Source organism: Alligator mississippiensis, chromosome 3 (assembly GCF_030867095.1).
Source record: "Alligator mississippiensis isolate rAllMis1 chromosome 3, rAllMis1, whole genome shotgun sequence".
Classification (NCBI taxonomy): domain Eukaryota; kingdom Metazoa; phylum Chordata; order Crocodylia; family Alligatoridae; genus Alligator; species Alligator mississippiensis.
In genome coordinates this window covers 67985827-67993837 of record NC_081826.1, presented here as the reverse complement: position 1 = coordinate 67993837, position 8011 = coordinate 67985827, and positions in this window count along the sequence as shown.

Below are 8011 nucleotides of genomic sequence, written 5' to 3'. Positions count from 1 at the left end.
TGTGGAGTGCAGGCAAACTGACCGCTGTAAATCTGTTTTGGAATCATGTTTGACTTTAAGAAAATGGCTGAAGTATGGACTAGGTAATTCAAAAAGATATAAATGGCTGCATCATTATGAGCAGACAACTATTTTAAACATGATCTATGTTTTTAAGAAAATTCATTACAATAAGTCTCGCAATCCCAAGCTCTTCAATGAATTTTTCATGTCTGCATACCAAGATATATATAAAATGATCGTAATCATACACCTTTGGGGCAATGCTGTGCACCAGCTGTTTCACTGATGATTTATAGGTTGCCATGCTCAAGGTTAATAATCAGGAGAAACAGGTTACAGTATGCGATGTATTTATGTCAGGTTAGAAGTTCAGTACTTGAGGATACAACATTAGGAGGATGTTCACTGTTTTAATTAGCTGTATTCCAGCTTTCTGGATAATAAAATACATGTATAATTTCACAAAGGTGAAGTTTATGCAAACTTAGCAGTATGATACTTGGTATTTTACTTTGAGTTTAAGCTAAATCAAGATGAGGCATTTTGCTCATATGTTGCATATGAGCATTTATGTATTTTCAACACCCATACATAGTAGAAACTCCTCCGTAGTGAAGACAGAAATTCTACAGGCTTGAAAATCTTAATTTAGTCACCTTTGCAAAGTCACAATGAGGGCCTGTCAGGTGCAGAAAGCACACCAAACCAGTGTTGGAAACACACGCAGATTCCAATTCCTGTGAGAAGAATAAGTAACAGTTTGATTGCCAAGGTCTCTACTCACACATTAGAGGCTCAACTAAAAAAAACCAGTTTAAACAAAATTAATTTGCATACTACAGCTGTTCAATTTCTCTCCCCTCTTCCCAAACAGAGCAGTCTCATTTTGGATTGTTAACAGCACTCAAATCTTCTTCTTTTAAAGCCCTGGGATATGGAAATTATTGCTTCTGCCTGACCAAATAAATCTTAGCTACTAAACTTTCCTGCTCTTGCAATGGGAAGATGTAAACTTTTTCATTGATGCTGCTGAGAAACTTTCTGCTGACAAGTACTTTGAAATCCCCATACTAGGCCTCCCATATTGTCATAGGCTTCGTGGAACACTTTGCTTCCTTCCATTCAGCTTACCTGAACCCCCTCTAAGTAGACTGCTCCTTGCCTGATGCTGGTAGTTGATCAGCAGGGATCCTGGTTTTCCCTGACAAAAAATCACAAATTCTCTGAGAAACCCCCCCAAATGCATGATTAAATTGAAAGGCCCCTCACTCCTCCCCAGCCCTCTGGCCCTGCTGGTGCCCTTCACTCCTTCTCCATAGCCCCTGCAGCCCTGCCAGAGGGGGACCCCAGCTGTTAGGGCCACATGGCCAGGAACCCAGGTCCACAACACCCTGCCCCCAGCAGGAGGCGGCAGCTGCTGCAGCAGGTCTCCCCCAGCTGCCTGCCCACTGCGGGCTTGGTTTCCCACCCTGCTGCCCTCCCCACAGGACCCCCACAACTCAGTGGGTGCGACCCAGCATGGTAGGGAACAGCAAAGCTGCATGGGGATCTCCTTGCTGCTGCAAGCCCCAAGCTGTCCTGATGAGGAATCCCCTACATGTGTGGCAGCAGCAGGGGGAACAGCATAGGGTTGTACCTTTTGCTGCTTTGGTACATGTAGGGGTGCATCACCAGGGCAGCGTAGAGCTTGCAGTGGCAAGGAGATCCCCACATGGCCCCACTGCAGTGCTGGGTCGCACCTGCTGGGCTGCAGAGGCCCCACGGGAGGGAAGCAAGGTGGGAGCCTGAGCATGCAGCAGGCCACCCATCTCAACCCTGCACACAGATCTGGGGGACATAGGTCCCCCCTGCCCTCCCAGGAGTGCACACAGGGGCAGGGAACTGCCTCCCCCACCCACTCACTGAATGAGCTGCCCATGGCGCTGTCCCAAAGCCCTGCAACCACACAATGCAGCCCCGGGCCCCACGCATCACCCAGCTGGGCAGCAGCCTCAATCCCTGCCCCCTCCTTACCTGTGGGAGCTTCTCTCCAGGCTGCCTGGTGACCATGTGCATATACGTGCACATGGCATCCCCTACCTCACCACCTTCCTCCTGCTCCCTGCAGCCCCTTGCAGGCTGGAACTCTGCCAGCCTGAAGAGAGCTCTTTGCAAAACTGCAAAATCCATGGGTTTCTCCATTAAAATGAGGTCTTCATTTTCCTATGCTAAAGCGGGAAATCTGTGGGGGGTGGGTTTCAGTTTTTCCATGGGTAGCAGAAAGCCTGAATCCCTGTTGATCAGAGGGTTCCCCATGAGTAATTTTGTGTCAGTTACTAGACTGAAACTGCCTGGCACAGATCTATATGCCACCTCCATGCTCAGTTTCACATGTTCAAAGTGCTGGGTGCACTTCAACCCTTTCAGAACTTAAATCCCACTTAAGCCCTATTGGAAGGCTTTAGTGGTGCTGAGATACTGCTACAGCTCTCTGCACAGGAATTAATTTTATCCATGTGCCTGACAATATAGTACATGAGTGATATAAGTCATTCATGTGCATTGAAGCCCAAACTTCAGAAGGCCTGCATCCATTTCACTGATTCATGTGAAGCAATCTGTTGAACGTTTCATAAAAAAATAAATTCAGTTTGCTCTCTAAACAAATGTGAAGAGAAGACATGGCATAATAGAATCACCTGGGAGAGTAGAAGGCAGGGTATAGGACTCCAAAGAGATTTCATTCCCATAAATTGTCTCCCTATTACACTCTGAATATATTCACAATGAGGAACTCCAAATAAGAGGAAGAATGGGGCTGATTCATTTCATGAGGATGACTTTAAATCTCAGCCTTTACCAATACTGCAATATTAATTATGACTGTGATGGATGAAAGGGGGAAGTTACACTAGTAATGAACATTACCATATCCTGCTTTCTTAGCTCTATAAAATTTTCTTCAATGGACTGCTTTGGAGGCAGTCATAAACATCAGCAAACCAAAAGCTGATAATAGAATGTATTAGGTAGTATATATACCTCTGCTTGCAAGGAGAGGTATTGCAAGCCTATATTAACATTTGTATTTATTTATTTGATGGTTCAAAAAATGTGCTGGGCTTATAGGAAAGGATTTTTGGGGTGATTTATTTTGTAGGACCAACTGCATGGTTGGGATAAAGCTGGGTAAGGTTTCTTTGTATACCTGGGCGCATAGGGACAACTGAGTAGACAGCAGAAAAATGGGACATAGAAAATGGGATCATAAATGGGGCATAGAAAATTGAAAGGATGAGTAACTTCATTAACATGTTTGCTTCAGGACTGGTGAGGTGAGTCTTTAGGTGAAACCTGAAGCCACTGAAATCAAAGACAAAACTCTTCTATAATGCTATAATTCTTTGTCATCTTCATGGTGAAATCTGGGTCCTAAAGGATAACTTTATTAATTTAGTTCCTCAGTATATTGGATTATAATTCCTACCATATTGCCAAGGAAACTGGTGATAAATTGTTCTGCTTCACTGCCCCACATCTGCTTAGATTTAAAACAGATTCGTTATTCCAATATATCATTTTGTTTCTATTTGCCTGCCACTGAAGTTCTCTCTTGAACCAAGCATAGAATCAAACTCTTTCCAAATAATGAGTTTAAACACACACACTGAACAATGTAGTACAACTTCCCACTTTTTATAAAGTACACCTGGATGGAGCAACTGTAAGGCTAAAAACAGATTGTCCTGGGCTTTGACACCAAGTGGGGGAGAGGGTGGGAACAGTCATTTACACATGCACACACACTTGAATGGCAATTAACTCCAAGTAAGCCCCAACTGGCCCCTAGGGAAAAGGTGTTATCTTAGCACTTCACAGGTATTTAAAGTAGGACAATGGGTCTCCATGTCTGTAGGATCCCAGAATAAAAGGCTTTGTCCCAGGAGAAATCCAACAGTCTGTCTGTTTTTAGCCTAACTAGTATGCACAGATTTGGGTTGTGTATTTGTAACATGCACTGAGGTTAGGGTGTCTAGAGATTCATTGCACATGGACATTGGCACAATCTGGGATTCTGAACGTTTTAACTGGCTCCTCATTAATTTAAAAATTCAAAACACAATTGCTCCCTGAACACTGCATAGTCTTTTTCCAGCCTATTGCATGAATCAAGTCTATTTCTATTCCCTTCCCCACTGTTTCCTTTCCTTGTACAGCACTGGCCCCTTCCATGTTGTAAAATTTTTATATACTTCCATAAATTCATGTGGCAGCTTACAAAACACAGATAAGGTGTGCTTCCCCTGGTAGGGAAATCTTGCACTCTGCTCCTTCAGTTTATCTTTTCATTCTTCCAGAGATGGCCTCTTTTTCTGCAGTTCCTGACATCTGCAATAGACTTTTTTGGATCTTTCCACTTTATCAGCCCTCTATCTCTTTCAACAAGTTGTCTTCCTCCTAGGAACTTTTCCTGCTCCAACATGCTCCAGGGGAAATGCTTAGGGAGCCCTGTTTGCAGTCAGCAGTCTAGCAACCTTTTAAGGTTACGGGTCAGATTGACCCAGTTCAGGACAGAGGCAAGTAGATGGGGACTAGGACCCATCCACCACCACCTCTTCACCCTGCAGCGAAACAGAGATGGCAGCTGTTGCTGAAGTCTCCCACTGCCAAATGCCTCTTGTCCATGGGCTGGATCTCATAACTCCACAGGCTGTAGGTTGTCAAACCCTGATCTAAGTCAATAACAGGGCATATACGTATTCTCTATTGCAACCAAATACACTTAAAACTTCAATTAAAATATAAGAGCTTCCTCCAGTTTGCTCTTCATATGACTTGTTGAAAAGTGATAAGTGTTCTGCAGTTAGTTAATTCAACAGAATTTTACTATTTTAAAGAAATCATTTCATCCTGCTTTTTTGCCAGGGTCAGAGTACGAGGGTTTATGCTTTTACTGCATGAGCTTATGCTCCTCTTTATTTGTACCCAATGCAGGCCAGACTGCTGCGATTTTGGTTCTTTACCTGCTATGGAGATGCTCTGGCAACAGAAGTGTGATACAACTCTGCTTTAGACAACTACACAACTGTCAAAGATGTAAAAAAAAAAGAATCAACCTCATCAACTGTCAAAAAGGGATGAAGGTGCCCAAGCCAATAGAAATGTTGAGCTCCACTGGATAAATGGACCTTGACATTCTCACGTGGAATAGTTCTCTTCCTCTGAACCCAAGTGATTACCAAGATTGCTTGGAGGCAAGGCCCCAAGTATACTAGGGCTTTGAGTTAATGCCATTATTAATTATAATGGCCACATTCAATGTCTGAAGTACATTCGGTGGTGTATAGTTCTTACAGGCCCTGATGCCGTGAGGTGCTATGTGCTGTTGACTTCCATAAAAATGATCTCCCAACCAGTCAGCGACCATTAATCATATCATTTAGTTATTTGCAATCAACTTCCAAGTCGCTCTCATATGAGAGTTGGGCCTTTTTGCTACTTTGTTTTAAAACATAATAATGAGCATTTTTTAAGTTTCAGGTGACTTTGGAGTCAAGCTTAATGTGTATTTACCATTATATTACCATTCCTTCTATCGCTGTTCTTATGTTGTACATTCATAGACATTAGATTTCATAGACATTAGGGCTGGAAGGGACCTCAGAAGATCATAGAGTCCAGCAATTTTCTGCAGTGGAGATGAATACACATGATTAGTCTGCTCTCTTATTTACCACTGAAGGTTCATTAAAGGTCTTACTTAAATGTATGTTGCTGTGTTACAGGATAATACTAAAAAGGTACAATTGATAGTGAGTAAAAATAATTGCTAAACTCCTCAAACTTAAAGATAGGCCCCTAAATACACATGAAGGCCTCACATGTGGGTAGGAGGGAAAATGCATTTCATGTTTTAAAAATGTCTGGATTTTTAGTCATAGTAAAGTAGTTGGACAGTAACACTCGTTTAGTAAACTGAACAATCTTCAGCGAGTACAAGATACATGGGCAATCTATACTTTGGGGTTTAATCACATCTAGCTTTTTAAAAAATATAGTTCACTTCCCCAGTGTGAAAAAGCCTCTTGGCTTAGGTTCTCTGCATGCTGTGGTCCTCATCATACCTGCCAAACTCAATGATGTTACTGCTAGCACCCACACTTCCTTCCAATTGAAAAAAAAAGGCACAGTTCTTTGTGACAGAGGGGCTCAGTGAAATGTTAGCAAAATCTTGGATGTGCAATAGTTAAGACTGAGTTAAAGGAAATGTCAGGGACTGCAAAACCTGAGGTTCCAGTAGCAATGTTCATATGGGCACACTGCACATTGAGTAACTTTTGTATACCTGTAAATTCTGGACAGGACAGCTGAATTAGTATTGCTGTGTGAACATGACCTTTTGCATTTCCTGTCTTTGTCAGTATTTTCCTTCAGTTGTTCAAGTTCACAGCATTCCACAACCTGGCTGTACAGCGGATGCTTTATTAATGGCATGTCTTCCTATCCTCAGAATCCCTCCCTTTTTATCCTGTCTAGGCAAGCATGGGGCTGTGAACAAACTGCTGTGCCTCCTCCGCATTTTGCTTGATTTTTTTTCCAGTAGCTGAGTCAGCACATCCATCTCTATATGAAAGGGCAGCTCTTTAAAGCGCATTGTTATCAAGGAATTGTACTGCTTACTGCAGGCGTGTAGAGTGGCTGAGATAAGTAATGGCAGTTGAGGGAGAGACCATCTATTTGGAACTCATGAATACTGCCTGGCAGCCTGGGACAAAAAGGAAAATGTTTGTTTGGAAAAAATGACAGCACTTGTTCCTGCCCTGCCCTTCCAGTACTCCTGGGCTGTCTCTCTGTAGTTCAGAAATATGTAAGATCAGAGACCCAGAGGAGGAAGACCTGTTCCATCATCAGGTCCATCTCTCTGTCTCTCCAGAAAAACAGGCTGCAATCTGTCTCCATTAAACTGCCATTGCAGAACAACATTCGTTTCGAGTCACTCAAAAGAAGTAGAATGGAGAAGAGTTGTGAAACGGGTGCTGACTGCAACAGGAAGTAGAGAAAGCTTCCATGTGTCCCGGCTCACACGTGCTCACGTGTTAGTCACATCTGCCTTCTGGATTCTGTGCTGATGAGCCATATCCCGCTGGTGCTGCAGAGACCTACGTTTAGTAGTAAAACAAATCCGGGTTCTTAGCACCATGCTCAAGGAACCAGGTTGTAATTGTCTTGTGTCCATTTCCTAGAGGTTGGAGTGGATGTGTTTAGCTTACTAATAGGCTCAGTTTATCCACTGCTGTTCTGCCCATTCAAGGCAGGATATAACAATTTCTGGTTCCATGGCCTGTTTCTGGGGCTTATTTCCCTACTGTGCTATAACTCCTCCAGTGGCAGCCTCAGAAAGCTTTACATGCACCAGCTTAAAAGTGTTAGACACCTTGGCTGAGTCCACAAGAGCGTGGATGTTTGGTTACCTGGGGACAGCTAGCAGCTGCGCAAGGTCCCTGAGGAATGCCTGTGCCATGCACCCTCTGGTGTATGGCAGGTTTCCGCAGATGGGGTAGGGGAGGCTGGGGCCGGCACTGGGCTGGACCCAGCAGCCTTATCTAGGGTTCTGGGGCCTTCCTGGGGCTGCAGCAGTGACAATCCTGCTGCTCAGACCCTGGCTGGCGGCCAGTGTGTGGCTCCAGCTGGCCAGGCTCTGGTTTTGAGCAGTGCGCGCTGCCCCTGCAAGCACCACCCTGCCTTTTTCTTTTTTTGACTCTTGGATATCATGTTGGATATCAAGGGATCAAACCCCGCCGGCTCCCTTGAAGTGCAGAGAACAGCTGAATGTGTTTGCATGGCCACATTCATCTGGACACGGCCCTTGTGTGCTTCTCCATGAATCATATTCCTTGCTATGTTCGCACTAGAGATTAACCAGAGCTCTAACTCTAGCCAGCCAGCAGCACAGCAGGCAGTGAACATGTTCCTGTTTTGCCATGCTGAACTGAGCTGTGTAGAAATGGAAGCAAGCCATGTGGAAACA